Genomic DNA, 20,529 nt, shown 5'->3' on the forward strand with positions numbered 1-20,529 from the left:
TCGAGGTGGCGGGCAGGTGGTTGCAACAGAGCAGGAAATGTATATCAAAATGGCTCCTTTGTAACTCTGGAAGAGGCAAGGGCCCTTTTTGGGATGGGCTAGGGACAATTCCTACAATACTCCAGCATATCATGGACACCTCAGGAGATCTGGGTATCCTTCCCGGAGAAGCTAGTTGAATCTCACTTGTTGCGGACAATACTAGACCTGGGATTTGATAGGGGGACCCATTCCTGCCTATATGCTGCTCTTAAAAGGGATAGACAGATAGAGCTGTCAATAATGCACACAATGTGGGATGCAGACCTTGAAACTCCGCTCACGGATGTGTAGTGAACTAGGGCCGGGGAACTGCTATGAAAGGGGTCTATCAATGCCAAGTTTAAGCTGGTTCAGTTTTATTATTGACATAGAGCATACTTAACACCACAGCGACTTCATCGAATAAGCCCGGCACGTCCTGATATTTGTGCACGCTGCAGTACATCTTCGACTGGATTTGTTGCATGGATGTGCAGGTCACTGCAGCCATTTTAGCATGAGATTGCACAGGTGATGAAAAGAATAACAGCAATTAAAGTGGAATTAACTAGGAGACATTGTTTGTTGGGACTGCTACCCCTTCCCAAGAAGGGTCATAAAATGGTATACAAGTTTGCACAGTTGGGGTTAATTATTTAGAGGCAACTCATCACTATCCATTGGGTCAGCCTGACTCCCTCAAGACATGACAAATGGCTAACTGATCTTTTGGAATGGGCAACAGTTGAGGAATGCAGGCTCCATGAGGTGTATACAGACGAATATGCAGAGCACGATTTGGAACTCTGGGATTGTATGATGGAACACTTGAGAAGGGACAGAAGATAAAGTGACTGAGGGGTCGCTGAGTAACTGTACAACACGAACACTGATCTCTCTTCTGTGGATTCAGATTAGTGGGCAGCATGGAAGGGGGAGGGCAGTGGTTGCAACTGTGTGACATGGTTTACTCCTGGGTGTGGATTGAATGGATTAGATAGGGTGGTAGCTGCTGGTGGTTAACTGCCCAACCCTCAGATATGTGCCCCTTTTGTCTCCCCCTCCAATCACCTTCATTCCTAAGATTGCTGATGATTGCTTGCTGTGCTCTCTGCCCCCCACCTCCGGCTACCCACTTGCTGCTTAGATTGCTGAAAGTACAAGAGTTCTCTCTCTCTCTCTCTTGCTGATGGAATTGCGAGATAGTGTATTGCCAACATCTGCCATGTTGTTGTTGACTATTGTTTGGCCCTGGTGGGGTCTTCTGCATTGATTGTATTGCTTATACTAAGTATAGGGGTGGATTTTAGCAATCCTTATTGGTTTCAACCAAAGGGAGCAATTAATGCCACGTTAACCCTCTCTAGCCAACCCAAATAATAGCCACATTATATAAACCCTGGTCCATGTCAATGCCACTCTTTCTTGCACTCTCTCTAGCCCAAAACACAAAGCTGTGTCCCAAAAACCACACTCACATTGTGGAGTACCATTCAGGACAAGGCTGCAGTTGAATATGGAAGTTTTGAAATCAAATGCAGTTGAAAATGGAGGCTACTAGAAAAAGTACAAAATGTGTTGCTTTTTGGGATATGTGTATTATTTGGAAAAATCAACCACACATGTCATTTTTCCTTTGCCAGTGAGCATAGTAACAAAGTTACATACCGCTGTACTCACCATATTTACCTAAACATTTGGTTCAACACTGATAGATGTACTGATATACTCAGTCAGATATGTAAACACATGCTCAACCTTCTCACACACCCAAACAATTACTCCTTTAAATATGGCTGAGTACTACTACTGCAGAATCTGGGTGTGCAGTTTTACTGTCATCCCAGCTTGCCTTTAGAAAGGCTTCTTGTCAGTCATTTTAAGACTGAAAGTTGAGTTCTCAGATAGGCTGTATGTAGGACATAGAGAAGGGTGCTTTATAGTTAAAAGATGAAATATGTCCTTTTAAGTTTCATTGAGTTAGACATGCACTTGCAGACTCCTATGCTCATTTACATATGCAGTGTCCAACCCTACCACAACTCATATATCTATTAACAATAGGACAGAGCCACTGACACATCAAGTCAAACACTGAGAGAGACACTTATACACTCATGCACACACCCAGGCAGTTATATTTCCAGAAATATTTGATCTAGTTGCACACACAGTTACATACCCCTGTATTCACCATATTTGCCTAAACATCTGGTGGGACACTCATAGAGCTATTGATACTCTCTCTCACGTATGTAGCCAAGCACTGGGACTATCTGCTCACCCATCCAGGCAAGCAGTAGTTTAAATACAGCTCATGCCTACTACTGAGAACCTGAATTTTTTACTGTTAGCTCGGGTTGTTTTTAAAAATCCCTTTTCCAAACCTTAAAGTCTACTTTTAGTATAAAAGACTTACCTGTCATATAGACAATCAGTGACACACGTGTCCTTGGCAGAGAACAGACCATTACACCTAATTAGGGCTATTAAGTGATGTGTTACTATTTTCTGTAGAGCTAAATATATTTTATATTTGATTTGCAGACATCCACTTGTACAGAAAAAGAAAAATCGGAATGCCGGATAAGAGACAAAGAAGAAAGAAACAGAGGACACAATACTACCTAATTCAAACTATAAGTAAAATGACAGATAAGGTGGAGAATGTGGACAGGAAAAAAAACAGCTGGTGAGAGTACTAAGGGTGTTCTGAAAAAAAGTATGTCTAAAATTGCAAACTGAAAAAAATGTGTCCAGTAAAACAAGAGTTGTAAATCAAACAATGAAAAGGAAAGACTACGGGCCGTATTTATACTTTTTGGCGCACAACTGCACCAACGCAGTTGTGCGTCAAAAAATTTAACGCCGGGTAACGCCATTCCAAAGCGCCATACGGGCGCCTTATTTATGGAATGACGTTAGCCAGCGGAGCTGACTGGTGTGCGTCAAAAAAAATGACCCACACCAGGCAGCGCCGGCGTAGGGGAAAATGGAGCTTGGGCGTCAAAGAATGGGGCAAGTCGGTCTGAGGCAAAAAATCTGCCTCAACCCGATTTGCGCAATTTTTCTTTGACTCCCACCCTCCATTGACATGACTCCTGTCTTAGCAAAGACAGGAGTCATGCCCCCTTGCCCAATGGCCATGCCCAGGGGACTTCTGTCCCCTGGGCATGGTCATTGGGCACAGTGGCATGTAGGGGGGCACAAATCAGGCCCCCCTATGCCACAAAAAAAAAAAAAAAAAAAACTTACCTGAACTTACCTTAAGTTCCCTGGGATGGGTCCCTCCATCCTTGGGCGTCCTCCTGGGGTGGGCAAGGGTGGCAGGGGGTGTCCCTGGGGGCATGGGAGGGCACCTCTGGGCTCCTTCCGAGCCCACAGGTCCCTTAACGCCTGCCCTGACCAGGCGCTAAAAAATGACGCTAAAGCGACTGGACGTCATTTTTTTTGACCCGCCCACTCCCGGGCGTCATTTTTGCCCGGGAGTATAAATACGGCGCACATGCCTCAGAGTCATTTTTTAGACGGGAACGCCTACCTTGCATATCATTAACGCAAGGAAGGTGTCCATGCTAAAAAATGACGCAAACTCCAAGATCTTTGGCGCTAGACGGGTTTAACGCCAAAGTATAAATATGGAGTTAGTTTTGCGTCGGATTTGCGTAAAAAAAAACGACGCAATTCCGGCGCAACCAGAGTATAAATATGCCCCTACATGTTTCTAAAAGGAGAAAATGTAATAAGTAAAGACAGTATTTTACATGGAGACAAAAACAGTTTAAGGAGATAAGAATAAAAATATTCCAAACTAGAATAATACAAATTTTGTTAAATAAGATGAAGTATAAGTGGGGAAGTACTATAGTTAAACAAAAGAAACATATTGAGAGTATAGTGGACAAAACATTTGCTCTGAAGAGGAAACTTTTTATCCTAATATTGAACAGAATGAAGACACTAGACAAAACAGTACTGTGTATGATGAAAAGAACATTAGGGAAAATTCTTATCAGACAAAGACTTTTCGTTAAGTATTTATAGCTACATATATCTACCACAGAGCCATTTTTATAATGAAGAAAGCTACTAGCAAGAGAACACAATAGTGCATGCAGTTGACAAACGTGAATGTTTCTATTAAATAAAGAATTGCAGATCAATCAGTGCAATGCAATGTAGCACACATACGCAAACATCAACATGAGAAACTACCAATGGTGACACCTGTATCGTTTCATGGAAATGCAATACATGATATGGTGCTAGGTCTCAGCATTGTATAGTTGTATGTGAAAAATGATAGACTGAGACAGGGCCATATTGTTATTTGTGGTGCATGTGGCATCACCACACCAACAATCATTGCAAGGCATTACCATATTAATGGAAGCAGAGGGAAGGTTGATGATGACAAGAAGGTGGCAAGCCACAATTTGGGCAGAACCCACACCTAGAAGATGTGACGCAGACAATTGCCCAAACTACCCACACTACACGTGACATGCAGGCGAGGAATGGGGCTCAGAAACTGCAAACATTAATGACAGGAACAATGCATGGGAACCAAGATAACAATTTGCCACCAATAGGAAGTCAGTGATGTCACATTAGAACTGGCACAACACAGGCACACTAATATCTCATTGCAGAGGACAATGGCTCTCCTGTGGATATGTCCGTCCTGGACTACCCTGATGACCTGAATGATCAGCTGACAATCATCAGCCAGGAAACCCTCCAGGATGTCCTGGGAATCCTCCAGACACCACCTCCAGTCGCAAGGAGGAGCACACATGTAGCAGCCATCCCAGAGGACCCACCCACCTCCCCAATAGTACGACCAGTCAGCTCAAACACAGCTGAGGACTCTGATGACGCAGGGATCATCTTTGAGAGGACAGTAGTGGGAGTACAACAGGAACTCGCCAAGGAGGTGCGGGTGGGAATACAAACTATGGCAGCCACCCTTGAGGGAATGTTCATGTGCATGATGATGTCCGCAGAACCGTCAGCAGCCATACAAGTCACACAATCCCTACTGCAAGGAGTCCAACAGTGTGTGAGGGACCTCACCACTGCTGTGAGGAAGTTGCCACAACACCTGCCCTCCCAATCTTGTAGCTGCATTCATGAGAGCAAGCTGGACTCCCTCAGGGCAGACATGGCTGCCTACCACCGGGATGTTGCTGCTATACTCAATAATCACCAGCTCCTCCATGCTGCAGTTATGCCATATGTAGTTCCACAGATGGAAGCTGCCAGGAATTTGGAGTCCACTTCTCCAACCACTGAAGTGTGTGTTGACCCCTCCAACCCACCACCACCACCAAGGGCAGAAGAGATGACACACACATCAGAGGATGAAGATGTGGAACAGATCATATTCACCCGTAGGAGTACCCGGTAGCACCAGCCCATGCCAGATGAGCACTGATTTTCCTTTGTCCTGTGCTTGACAACATGCCAGTGTTGTTACAGTTGGTAACATGCACTCTTCACTGACACACGTTAACCGTACCACTATGGACTGTAATTGTCTCTCACTACTCAATTGGCAATTCAGGTTCCTCTGCACTGAATGACACTTCATCTCAGCATATCCAATGACATGTCCCTCAACCTTGCACTTGTGTTGCGTCACAATAGAATGCTTTACACTAATGGGGTCACAAACCTGGACTATGGAAATATTGCACTACAGCACTTTAAAATAAACAGCATCAAACACAACCACTTTGTCTCTGTGTAATGTGACACTTCTACTTTGCTGGAGATTTGTGATGCATGTAACATGTCTATGGTCACAGAGTGTCAATACCAGAGTGCAGAAATAATGTGGGCAGATATTTACGCACAAGGGCCATGAATTTGAATTCTTCAGTGCTGCATTTGTGTCATTTTTGAAGCAAAAGCAGCATAAACTTAGAAAATATAATTGCATTTTGTAAGTTTGCACTGCTTTTGCGTCCAAAAATGAGGCATATGCAGTGTAATAATAGTATATTTCTGGCCCAAGGTATCTACAAGATGAAACTCAATGCTGGCTATATCCTCTACAAGAAAGTCATTGTGTATGTGACATTTGCTTTAAAACATACATGCCTCACCCACAACATACAGCAGGAATGCTGTGTAAGAGTGTTTGGCCAATAACATCAGCTGGGAATACAATTAAAACACATAAGTGTGAAATTTGTATACTTGACCTCATCTGAAATTGACACTACTCAGTTTAGTAGTGTTCACATGAACATCAGGCTGCAGGCAGATGTCCCACAGTGCCCAACATTCCGACACCAGACCCAAATGATGACAGCTTTAAAACCACATCTACCTGTCCAATACATGAGAACCATAGTCACGTTGAGTAGTGGGTACAATGAATGACAGATGCATAGAGATTTTGATTTGTTGTAGCTGCCAATGTGACAGCTCAGTAGGAAGTGAGAATTAACATGTCAAGGGAGGGATGTGGATGCAGGACGGAATACACTGGCCAACAGACAATTGGCACTGCTTTTGCGTCCAAAAATGAGGCAAATGCAGTGTAATAATAGTATATTTCTGGCCCAAGGTATCTACAAGATGAAACTCAATGCTGGCCATATCCCCTACACGGAAGTCATTGTGTATGTGACATTTGCTTTAAAACATACATGCCTCAAACACAACATACAGCAGGAATGCTGTGTAAGAGTGTTTGGCCAATAACGTCAGCTGGGAATACAATTAAAACACATAAGTGCGAAATTTGTATACTTGACCTCATCTGAAATTGACACTACTCAGTTTAGTAGTTTTCACATGAACATCAGGCTGCAGGCAGATGTCCCACAGTGCCCAACATTCTGACACCAGACCCAAATGATGACAGCTTTAAAACCACATCTACCTGTCCAATACATTAGAATCATAGTCACGTTGAGTGGTGGGTACAATGGATGACAGATGCATAGAGATTTTGATTTGTTGTAGCTGCCAATGTGACAGCTCAGTAGGAAATGAGAATTAACATGTCAAGGGAGGGATGTGGATGCAGGACGGAATACACTGGCCAACAGACAATTGGCACTGTACACTCATGCAAAGACCCAGAGCCCCAAGCATATGACACATGCAGTAAGGGAGTACCTAAATCTTCAATGACTATGTACAAAACAGAACTTAGACTATGTAACACACCTATACTAACCTAATCTATCCTAACTATGTATTAACCACAACTGGCTCTAACAACCCTATGCTAACCTTACTTACCACATTGAACAACACACTATAAACATTTGCCCCCACCCCCTTATATGACGAGAAACATGTAGGAAAACTTATACTAACCTAAACAGATACTAACTAATACTAAACAAATATATTCTTTTGTATTTTTTAAAACATTTTAAATATTTTTTTATTAAAATACACAAAAGGCCCAACTTTTACCCCCACCCACTCACAACCTAACATGTAATAATATGAAACCCCCACCTACTTATCCTATCTCAACTACTACCCTCCTCTAATCTATCACTAAACCCCCTAAACCCACTAAACAACTGCATAAGGACTGAGGAGGGAGGAGATGGAATTAGGGGTAAGAAGAGGCAGGAGTTCAGAGGTTTTCCCTCCTCAGAGTCTTCTTAATACATTTCAGCCTCCGGCTATTTTTGTCTATGTTCTGCTGCAGATTGTCAAGCTTTTCATTACTTTACACATGTCCCCCTGGAACTGGGAAAGGGTGGCCATGTCCCAAGCAGCAAATGTGGTGGTCTGTCTTGCAGTGGTTGTTGCTCCTGCAGGTGTGGTGGTCAGTGGTGCTGAAGTGGAAGGTGCATCAGGTGTGGTGGTTGGTGCTCTCGAGGTTGACGGTACAGAAGGTGGGGCTGATATCAGGGTGGCCGCTGTGCTAGTGGGTGCATTTGTGGTGGTGGCTCCTCCAGTTGTAGCCAATGCCGGTCCCTCTTGGCTGAAAGCCTGCCATTCTCCTGTTGCTCTCTCTCTTTGATAACGTCTTGCCATCCTCCGGTACCCAGACTCAAAATCCAAGATTTATCTGTACCTCACTGCCTGCTTCTGGAAATCCCTGATCTCCGCAGCATTCACGTTGGCAGCTGTAAGAAGTAGACAGGGAACCATCAGTGTCATCAATGTGTAATGCATGTACTGATGATAATCTAACACTCTCCTCAAATTGCACTTGGACATGGATTTAGTGAGTGGTAGACATGTGAGGAGGGCTGAAACCTAGGAATGAGGTATCCATATGTCAATCACATCTACATTCATGTGTCCAGTTGTGGACGACCACCAACACCTGATCTGCAAACAAAATAAAAAAATTACCCACATTGATGACAGCACACGTCTGGCTTTGACCTGCATGCACGCCTATTACTTACCACATAAGTGTCACTTAAATGGAGTACAACTTATGGGGCTAGATGCTGGGGGATAGTTACCCATACAGTCCTACATGTACATTACAATGCAGGGATGCACATTTTTGTGTTGAAAACTGGAGCACTTCCAAGTCACACGTGGGCCTGCATATGACAACTAATCACCCTGTTCACATGCTGCTGCCTATCACGCAGCACAGGACCCCCAAGATATGACTTTCTCATATGGTACTAATCACCCTGTTTGCATGCTGCTGCCTATTGCATAGCACGGGACCCCCAAGTTATGACTCTCTCCCTGTGAATGTTGGACCCTTATATGGAACACTATGTCAGCATCCAGTCAAGTAATATATCAGATCACGTGCCAGCTCATCATATCTTGCAATGAGTGCAACACACAAAAGTCACTCACACAACAGCTGCAATCACTACACAGGAAAGAAATGATCAAACTTACTGGATATGTCTGGGTCCTCAAATCGAGCCACTTCCCAGATGGTATAGGGGGTTCAGTTCACCTGTAAGACATGGAAAGTAAATATATGCTCAATGTCAGATCTCTGTACAAATGTTTGGACAACATATCACAGTGTGTAACATTTTTTATGAATGAGCTGCTGATCCTGCATGTAGACACTCCAACAGACACACCACTGCAAACTCACATTGACACAAACACTCCAGTGAGTGATAGACACACATCTGCCCATAATAATCATGTGGTGCTAAACCTGACTACAAACATTTGTGGGTAATACATTTCAGATGGTACTCCATATCATGATTTGTAATTGGGTGACAATTTCAATGACACTTCCCTGGTGCACTGCAATACAAGTGACTCAGGTATTGTGACTTGTGCATCAAGGGACACTGAGTTACTGTGTGATGGACATGTTGCTCAGTTTTCAATCAGCAATTATCATGCATTCACTGTTCCATAACAGATGTGGCACAGTTGTATGTTGGTGACAAATGCCCAATTGGCAATCTCCCCTAAGCTGTATATGCCCCCTTTGCCAACATAATGGGAGGGATCATGTGTGTGTAATGATGACAATGTAGCACTAAACATGGAACTCCGACTATGCTGTCCCAATACAGTGAAATGTGGTATGCTGACCTGATTATCATTGACAGAATGCATGGGCACAGGTGCTGTCATTGCACCTGAAATGTGCTACTCAGGACCACATGTACCAAGATCATGTTTTGTGAGTCACACATTGCGAGACTTAGCAACTCGCATTTTGCAAGTAGGATGATCTGAGGTACAACACTGTCAATTACACTATTTGCAAATCACAAATAGGGTAACAAATGACCTACCTCATGAATTTTGATGAGGTAGGTCTCATTTTGCAAACCCCTTGGAAATGGTGGCACTCACAGGGATGATGGCCTGCTGGGCTCAGCAGACCACCATGTCTCTGACTGCTTTCAAATAGAGATGTATATGTTCATTTAAATGCAGCCTTATTTCTTCAGGGGTAAACTAAAAGCATTTTAAAAAACAATGGTATGACTCAAAAAAAATTTTTGAAGCAGTCAGTGGTCCGTGGGACAACTTCCTGCTCAGAAACAACTTTTAGGTATTCATTCACAAAGGGGAAGGGATCCAATTGGGACCCCTCACCTTTTGCAAATGGGTTACCACCAACTTGAAATGGATGGTAACTGCAATTGTTTAGTGCCAGCATTTGCGGTCAACAAAGAATCAATCAGCGGACTGTGAGTTGCTAATAGGAAAGGAATGCCCCTTCCTAAATGCCTCTAGCAAACCCTGTTTTGTGATTGGACAATGTGATAGCAGAATGGCAAAACTGTGTGTGTGCATTTGAATGAACATTTGTCCTGACGTAAACACATTAAATCTGAAAACTAGGTCGTTTGTGAGAATTAAAAATAGCTTGGTACGTGTGGCCCTAAGAGTAATGATCAGACATGACTCAACAAAGCTCAGGACTGCATTGTTAACATGTGTAGACATGTGGAAAACGCCTCAGTACTGGGACACTAACAGTTTGTTCTAATTGCATTCAACATGGCCATAAACATTGCATGCAGCGTGTCAAGACATCTGCTACTGTCACTCAGGAGCATTCAACTGTACACACGCTCAACCATCTTCAGCATCAATGGCAGAAAGTGGCACACCAGCCACACAAAGGCCCCAAGCTCCTCCTCACCCATGCAGGTCAGCCGCGCCCTTCCTGACTTGTCTGTGCAGAACAATTCAAACAGAAAAAGGGAAAAATGAAAGAAAATAAATGTGAAAAAAAGGAAACTTACAACCCAAACTACGAAACCCAACAAATGTAACCCCCAGACTGACACCCGACAGTACAAATACAATCCAAAAAACACTAACCTACACAAAAGCACTTAAACAGGTAGAATATATAAATAGAATACACAAAAATACACAAGAGAGACACCACAAGATACAAGAAACGTAATCCAGACACAAGCAACACCATGACACAGCCACACAGTCAAGAAAAAGCACAGACTGTAAAGTGAAAGTGAAAGTACACCCACAGTACCATGTCTGTAAACAGGATTTCCTATTACATCACTTCCTGTCCCTTTGCCGCCCGTTTTCCGTCTTGCGTGTAATTTTTTTGATGCATACGATGTTTGCTTGAATATTTTTGACGCATAACCAACAAGTACGGCAAAATACCACGCATTAATGGGAAAAAATTATTTTAATGGATATCCGCATGCGTGTGGAGCGCTGTTGGAATTAACGCCAAGGGCCCAAGTATGTTTAGTTAGCGTTTCCGTTGTTTTTCAACGCATTTGCGTGAACATTTTTGACTCAAACTGTGTTTGCATGATTTTCTATTATTTAACATGCATGCACCCTGTATCAAGATGGAGATAGGATGGTATGGCCTGCAGTGTGTGGTATAGTAGTTGGACACATGTGGTAGAGCATGCAACTGTGCTCCAGATTTTACTTTCTTTGCGCCACATTTCCTTCATTTTCTGATGCAAACGTAGTGCAATTGTATTTTGTAAGTTTGTGCCGCTTTTGCATCAATAAATGATGGCGATGCGGCTCAACAAAAGTCTAAATCCTGGCCTGTGTTTTTTGTGTGTGAATGATCTGTAACAGCAATATGTGTGCTTCAGAAGGGACGTCATGCAATACATTTGACGTAATGCTCATGTATGAATGTGTTACAAATGGGTATCTACATCAGATGGAAATCAGTGATGTACAACAGTCATGATATGTGTTTGTAATATGTATTGACTCATTTGATGTTTGTAGTTGTTTTATTTTGGGGACATTACATTTCACATGACAAACAAACCTCAGGGGTGATTGAGGATGGCTGATGAGTGCTAGGTCGGATATGTTACCTCTCATATGTCATTAATTGTTGGCTATGACTTCATGGTGACTTGTGTGTGAACTACCCATATGTCGGCCATGTGTACATGTTTGGTATGTACAGGGGGTTATTCTAACTTTGGAGGAGGTGTTAATCCGTCCCAAAAGAGACGGAAAAGTGACGGATTTACCACCAGCAATATTACGAGTCCATTATATCCTATGGAACTCGTAATACGGCTGGTGGTATATCCGTCACTTTACCGTCACTTTTGGGACGGATTAACACTCCTCCAAAGTTAGAATAACCCCCACAATGTTTGAGACACTGTGCCTTAATTCCACCCATAAAAATGTTGTCTACACGTCAGTTTGACTCATGAAAATTACCTATGTTACTCATGTTGCTGTGGTGGACCTGCTGCCCTGGCAGCATGTGGCCACATATTTTCAGATGTGCATTCCACAGAAGTGTCCAGTTCAAGTGTGTTGGCATGTGTACCCTGAGTCAGGATTGTCCTCCATGGTGTTACTGTTTTATGTGGGTCTAGTCAGGAGTCTGTTAGGGGTACCCCTTGAGTTCACAGAGTATCTTGCAAGGAAGAATTATACCAATGCAGAAGAGTAGCCAAAGGCATACAAGGGGATAGGGCAGCTAAGGGGAGGCAGATAAAACAGAAAAGTGAATACAGAGAAACCTTAGTGTGGACAAATGTTGAATGGGTCAGTAATGGACAAACTCGCAGGGCTTATCACTAAGATTGTACACAGGGTTGGGCACTGAACTTCCCACAGCAACAGGGAACATCAGTGCCTCTGTGCAGATTAATCTCACAGCTAATCACCACGCAAGTCCCATAGAAATGTGGCAGCAGAAGTGAATCTGTGTCTGGACCCTTAGGGCAGAAACAAGGATTGTACTTACATATGCAAGACTAGCCCTTGTTGGTCGGGCTCGAGACACAGTAACAATTCCTGTAATACAGAAATAGCACACTGTCACTGTTAGGCACTAATGACTACATGCAACACTAGACAAAGGATGGGGGCTGGATTAGCCTCCTGAAACCAGGTGCCAGAACAAATACAAAGTAAAACACTTCATGACAGGGGAGGACTGACAGTACACTTACCAGACACAATACCCCAAGAGGAAACAGAAAGCAAGGGAACTAACTCGGAGGCAAAGGCAGGCACGGGGAACAGACGCTGGTTGATGCAAAGGCTGGAACAGGTCTGCGTAACAGAAAACAGGCTCTGGCAGAAACAAACATGAACACGGCTGAGAATCAGGGAGCAAAGTCTAACTGGAATAAGCAAGAACAGCACTGGGTAAACAGAGAGCGGGTTCAGGCTGAATCAGGACTGTAAAACAATCCAGCAAGGGGTCTAGAACACAAATGAATCGTACTTCAGTGCACGATGAGGAGCTTCAGGTAATGGCAGCTTCTAAGCAGTTCCAGGCAGCAGCAAGGCCAGGGAAGAGTCACATGGCTGGGCTGCACAAGAGAGGTCCCAGGTGTGTGCAGCTTCAGTCTCTCACAAGTCCTGGAGGAGAGACTTCAGTATAAAGGGACGACCAGACTTTTCCTATAGGAAGCAATGGACAGAAGATTACAGGTCTTACCGACTACCAGGCAGTGCATTATGGGACTGAAGTCCATGCAGGCTAATGTAGTTCTTCTATAGCATGCCATATGGAAAAGGGAAGCAAACAGGAATCAGAAAGGGAGTCTGGGTGAGTGTTAATGAGGATTCCCAGGGTACAGATAGTCCATTCACAGTGCCCCGTAGAGATGGGAGGGCAGAGACTTAACACATGGCAGTGGCAGGACTTATTTCCAGGGATGGACTGCGCAGGACATGTGTTGTGAACATTGCTTGTCATATCTGGGACACTCATGCTATCCATTTTCAGAAAGGAAGCACCTCTTGTCTCACAAGCTCCTTGCAGATATATCAAATGTCACACTTACTAATGTCAGGGGTCTGTTCATACATTCCTGTTACCACTGATATTTCACATCCATTGCCTCATGTATGGTGCACTTATTTACCTTATGATTGGAGATGTCATAGTTGTGTGTCATGTGCTACAGTAGACCATGTGGCAACGTGGATGTGTGTCAAATGCTTTGGTCCTATGATTTTGTCCTTCATATGTGAAATTCAAAAGATGAGTATTTTTTATATGTGTGTGATGTTTGCTGTACAATCATACGCATCACATGTGATGTTGCATCAGAAGTAGTCATATTTGTCTTTGTGACACGCTCCCTGAGGTAATACTCACATTCCTAAAGAACATGTGTGATGTTGGCTGTACAATTATACGCATCACATGTGATGTTGCATCAGAAGTAGTCATATTTGTCTTTGTGACATGCTCCCTGACGTAATACTCACATTCCTAAAGAACATGTGATAGAAAAATAAGTAACCAGAGCAGGATTGTGTGATAAAGTAAGGTGTTTAATTACATATCCTAACAAGGTGTTTAGAGTGACTATTGGTGAAACAAGTTTTGAACAATTAGCTGTCAGCGGTGCATTTCTGCAGATGTATTTTGATGTTCCCCCTCATTTTCCCTGGCACCATCCTCCTTCTTAGGCAGTTCTTGCTCTGGCTCATAGAAGGAAATGTTCCTCCTCACACAAATGTTGTGCAGGAAAGCACATGTAAGTAGTATTTTACACACAATGTGTGGTGCATATATGAGGCTGCCTCTTGTGATGTCCAGGTACCTGAATCTGGACTTCAGGATGCCAAAGGTCCTTTCTACAATGGTGTGTGTCTTCCGATGTGCCTCATAATAGGCACACTCTGCTGCTGTGCTTGGGTTTGGGAACGGGGTCATGATCCATGGCTGGATCCCGTAACCCTGATCAGCTGAAAAAGAAAATATGAGTGAGTATTTTGTTAGTGCTTGCAACAGGAATGTCATGTAGCATGGCAGTTGATATCTTGTGTCTGTGACTCATATGTGTTTGTGGTATTATGTGAGATCCTGGGCTTCTGTGAGGTTTTTTCTGCAGTGGGTTGTTTGACTTGACAACTTTTGTTTGGCTCATTGAACTGGTATTTATGATTTTGTTTCCGAACTGCTGGTCAATATGTATGTACCATGCGTTGTGTAGTGAGCAACATGTTTTAGTGTGCTTTCACTGGAGGGGACATGATACTTCTACACACACAATAGATTCTGATGTGGTGGTAACATGGTTGCACTACATGGCCTGGACATCTCTTCCAATTAGACAGATGTCATTGCAGATGAAATGCAACAGTGAGGCCCTTTGATGAGGCTTGCTGCCAATGCACAACACATCTCCATAAGTTGGAAGCACTGAGGTATTCAGTATTGACAATGCACAATTGTCCCATGTGTGACTTGGTTCTATGCAAACCTTTGTAGTTCCCTCTGCCAGTGGCTCATGTGCAACCGTGCACCTACACTACCAAACTTGCTCCAGGTAATCTGGCTAATTGCTTTGTGGAGGTGGATGTATCTGTGCAGGAAGGGCCTTCTCCCTGTACATCTTTTATTTTGATGGACAATTGGCTCTTTCAGTGTGTGCAGCAGTGTGCAGTTTGCATTAGTGGTACATCAATATGTGTTCATAGCACAGTCCACTTCCTTATTGCTACCTGGCAACGGCACCACAGGAGTGATGTATGATGTTGGGACTGCCTCAGTATTTCCGTCTCACCTACATGTGAGTCTGCATCATCATGCTATGTGTCTCAGGTGTTAGACCTGCAGCAACACACATTGCACACCCCTTCCATGGTACATATTGCTTGGGAGGGTGTCGGATTGACTATGTGGTCTAATATAATAGTAAATGGTTCATCTTTCAAGTTGTACTTCCAGTGAAGGCCATGTCATTGTCACTGTGTGCTTTGACATTGGTCCCTTGTAGCTCTAGAGTGGCAGCTAATGTTATTGGCAGCCGCCATTTGTCGATAGGTGTGTATCCCATTGTGTCAGGGTGTACAACATAACTACCTCTGTCACACCTCAGTGTTTTCCTGCTTACGTGTCAATGTAGTGCTGTGTGTATTGTGTGCCCTACAGGGTTGCTGTGCCATGTGTATATTGCTAGGTTTATGGACTTACCAACAAGAAGGCCATTGCTATATTGTCTGTCCTGGAAGTGATGATTGATGGTGCTGTGGCAAAAGATGAAGGAATCATGTACACCCCCAGGATACTTGACCAAGATGTTGGTAAACAATCCCTGGTGTTCAGCTATGGCCTGCACATTTATGGAGTGGGTGTGCTTTCTGTTCCGGTATAGATGCTCTGTTGATGCAGGTGGTACAATCCGGACATGGGTGCAGTCAATTGCACCAAGCACATGCAGGAAGCCATGTATTTGATAAAACCCCTGTTTGATCTCCTGCTGCTTCTGCTGGGTGTTGGGGAAGCTGATGTGGAGGGGTGTGTGGGAGATGATGGCATCTAGGACCTTGGGAAGGAAGGTGGAGAATGAGAGCTGTGATACCCCAGCGACCAGGGCACCCGTTGTTTGGAAGGAGCCACTTGCAAACATGTGCAGGACAGCTAGCAGCTTGGTCACCGGTGGTATATTGTGTAATGTCTGCAGGCTGGCTGTTATATGTGGCTCAGTTAGGTGCAGCAGCTGCTGGATGGCTTGCCAGTTGAGTCTATACCTCCGGAAGATGTCCTGTTCCCTGAGGCACTGGAGCGTTGTCCTGGTCCTGAACATCCTCTCATGCCTTCTGCATTGCTTTTGGGGGCCACGTTGGGGTGGTGATGGCTGCTGCTGTTGGTCCTGTGCTCTTCGTCGTCTAGCATGCTGTATCAGTAGCACCTCCAGTTTGTCCTTCTTGACCAAAGATGTTGCTTGTGTGTGTTTTCCTGAAGTAGTCGTGTGTTTGCCTCATTTTAACGCCTGCCCTGACCCAAGCGGTAAAATTTGATGCAAATCTGGCTTAGCGTAATTTTTAGGGTCTGCCTCCCACCTGTGCGTCATTTTTGCCCTGTTGGATAAATATGGCGCTAAGGTGTTTGAGACATTTTTTGGATGGGAAAGCCTACCTTGCATCTCATTGACTCAAGGCGGTTTCACGCATCCTTAAAATGACACAAATCCAGTGCAAACATATTACAAATATGGGCCTCAGTTCTGTTTCTTTGGTCCTGAGAAGAATATAGTAAAAATTATGAGATAGTGACTACAGGTGTATAGCAACATGACACGGAGATTAGTATTGACAATTTAGGAAGGAGATAGGATAGATCAATTCACTCTCTTCTGAGAAAACTGAGGATGTTTGTATTTTCTGTTGCTACGCTCACTACAAAAGACAAACTCGTAATGTAGTTGTATTTTCGAAAACTGAGCAAGATAAGAGATGAGTAGCAGGAATTTGGTAGAATAGCTCTTCGATTTAGCCACAAAGCAAATAATATGTAAGTATTGTTATGATAAATTAAAGGATAATAAAATGCCAGCTAGAACAATTCATAGTAGATTAGAATCTGTACCAATCACACAAGCACACAAGCACTTGATAAATTAAATGCTTATGAAGCAATTCTAATACAAACTGTCCATCCATTTCCAGCAATAGCTCAAAAGGAGGTGAAGACAGGGAAACTGCCACCAACAGAACTACAGAAAGGGTTTAAAAGTTGACTTGTCTAAGTACCTTTAGATTAAAAGAACATGTTTGCTCTTTAGGTGTTGAGAAAAGTAATAGATGAGCCACTAATTATTCTAGTAAATGGAGGGTCCACTAAAAGTAAAAAAATCTGGTAAAAGTTAATGGATGTAAATATAGGTGGTCATTCCAACCCTGGCGGTCGGTGTTAAATCTGCGGGCAAACCGCAAACAGGCTGGCGGGGTAAAAAAAGGAATTCTGACCCTGGCGGAAACCGCCAACAGAGACCGCCACATTACCACACCGCCCGCCACGGCGGCACAAACAAACAGCGCGGCGGTCACCGCCAACAGACAGGCGGGAGACAATGTACTGCCCATTGTATCACAACCTACCAATCCGCCACCTTTTCCGGGGCGGTAGCTCCGCTGATAAAAACACGGCGGAAACAGCCATTTCGAAGGGAAAACGCTCACCTCCATACAGCACACGAGGAATAAGGACAGCATGGAACCCGAACTCCACATACTCCCAGCGATTGTGTTCCTACTCCTCTACCAGGAGCACGAACGCCGGCGCAGAAGCCAATGGTGAGTACTGCACCTACGACACAGGGGAGGGGGGTGGAGAAAATATTACGGGTACACACATACGCGACACACCCACCCTCACCCTCACCCACTACAACACACACATCAATGCGTATCAACACATCAGAGTGACACCCCCCAAACCCCCCGGAAGAATGCAAACACAAGAGGAAATGATTCTAAACATAGGAATATATTGTATTACTGGCTTAAAAATATAATTCTACATCAAAAACTGTTATATACATAAATGTACAAGTCCGAGCATTGTAGCATGTATTGTCCGTGGACCACTGGGCCCAAACCACATGGGCAAAGCCCACACAAGATACCTGACTCCAATGGAGAGAACACTGCAGGGGCATCAGATAGCAAAACTACAGGCACCTCAGGGGGAAGGGAAGGGGGGGCACCTCAGCCAGATGAGTCCACGACGCCAGATCCACGAGGGGCCTCCATGGCCACTGTTCAATCCTGGGGAGTGCAAAGCCACAGTCTCTCAAGTCCGGACAGTGGGTGGGTTGCCCACTGTTCAATCCTGGGGAGTGCAAAGCCACAGTCTCTCAAGTCTCTACAGTGGGTGGGTTGCCCACTGTTACATCCTGGGGAGTGCAAAGCCACAGTCTCACAAGTGGATAACAGTCTCCACTGGCTCTGGGTGGGGCCTGGTGCCCAGACTGCTTCGTGCAGCCCTGCCCGACTAAGATGCGGGCCAGCCCCTGGCGCTCATGGTTCAGCGGTGCTTGAGACGGCGGTGCCCAGTTCAGCGATGCTTGAGACTGCGGTGCCCAGTTCAGCGGGGCTTGAGATGAAGGGCCCAGTTCAGCAGTGCTTGAGATGAAGGGCCCAGTTCAGCGGTGCTTGAGACGGCGGTGCCCAGTTCAGCGGTGCTTGAGATGAAGGGCCCAGTTCAGCTGTGCTTGAGACGGCGGTGCCCAGTTCAGCGGTGCTTGAGATGAAAGGCCCAGTTCAGCGGTGCTTGAGATGAAGAGCCCAGTTCAGCGGTGCTTGAGACGGCGGTGCCCAGTTCAGCGGTGCTTGAGATGAAGGGCCCAGTTCAGCGGTGCTTGAGATGAAGAGCCCAGTTCAGCGGTGCTTGAGACGGCGGTGCCCAGTTCAGCGGTGCTTGAGATGAAGGGCCCAGTTCAGCGGTGCTTGAGACGGCGGTGCCCAGTTCAGCGGTGCTTGAGACGGCAGTGCCCAGTTCAGCGGTGCTTGAGATGAAGGGCCCAGTTCAGCGGTGCTTGAGACTGCGGTGCCCAGTTCAGCGGTGCTTGAGACGGCGGTGCCCAGTTCAGCGGTGCTTGAGATGAAGGTCCCACTTCAGCGGTGCTTGAGACGGCGGTGCCCAGTTCAGCGGTGCTTGAGATGAAGGGCCCAGTTCAGCGGTGCTTGAGATGAAGGGCCCAGTTCAGTGGTGCTTGAGACGGCAGTGCCCAGTTCAGCGGTGCTTGAGATGAAGGGCCCAGTTCAGCGGTGCTTGAGATGAAGAGCCCAGTTCAGCGGTGCTTGAGATGAAGGGCCCAGTTCAGCGGTGCTTGAGACGGCGGTGCCCAGTTCAGCGGTGCTTGAGATGAAGGGCCCAGTTCAGCGGTGCTTGAGATGAAGAGCCCAGTTCAGCGGTGCTTGAGATGAAGGGCCCAGTTCAGCGGTGCTTGAGACGGTGGTGCCCAGTTCAGCGGTGCTTGAGATGAAGAGCCCAGTTCAGCGGTGCTTGAGATGAAGGGCCCAGTTCAGCGGTGCTTGAGATGAAGAGCCCAGTTCAGCGGTGCTTCAGACGGCGGTGCCCAGTTCAGCGGTGCTTCAGACGGCGGTGCCCAGTTCAGCGGTGCTTGAGACGGCGGTGCCCAGTTCAGCGGTGCTTGAGACGGCGGTGCCCAGTTCAGCGGTGCTTGAGATGAAGAGCCCAGTTCAGTGGTGCTTGAGACCCCCTTGTGTCTGCTGTGATGTCCTAACGCGCCCATTCAAATCGGGGTAGGCCACTGCCAGGATCCGGAACATCAGGGGGTTTAAAGTCCGACTGGCACCCCTCTCACATTGGGAGGCCATCCCCAGCTGAGCCTCCGCCGTCTTCCTGCTCCAGCGTCAGATGTCCTCCCATCTCTTCCGGCAGTGGGTGCCCCGTCTGTGGTGGACCCCCAGGGTCCGGACGTCCTTGGCGATGGCACGCCAAATATCAATCTTCTGGTGGGCGCTGACCTATGTGAAATGTACAGGGGGAGAAAAAGAGTCATCACCTTCTGCACCCTCAATGTGAGTGGCCCCCCATCCCTACCCTTGCCATGTGGCACATGCTCTCATCCGTCGTTTGATGCATGCCTCAATCGCTCCCCTCCCCACCATCTTTCATCCACCCCACTCAACACAGGCATTGGCCACTAAGCATGGCCCCAGTGTACTTACCTGTTGGTCTGGAGGACCGTAGAGTAGCGCATACTGGGGGAGGACCCCATCCACGAGTTTATCCAATTCCTGAGCAGTGAAAGCAGGGGCCCTTTCCCCAGTCGCATGAGCCATTGTCTCTTCCAGACCGAGGTCACA

This window comes from Pleurodeles waltl, chromosome 2_1, assembly GCF_031143425.1.
Source record: "Pleurodeles waltl isolate 20211129_DDA chromosome 2_1, aPleWal1.hap1.20221129, whole genome shotgun sequence".
Classification (NCBI taxonomy): Eukaryota; Metazoa; Chordata; class Amphibia; order Caudata; family Salamandridae; genus Pleurodeles; species Pleurodeles waltl.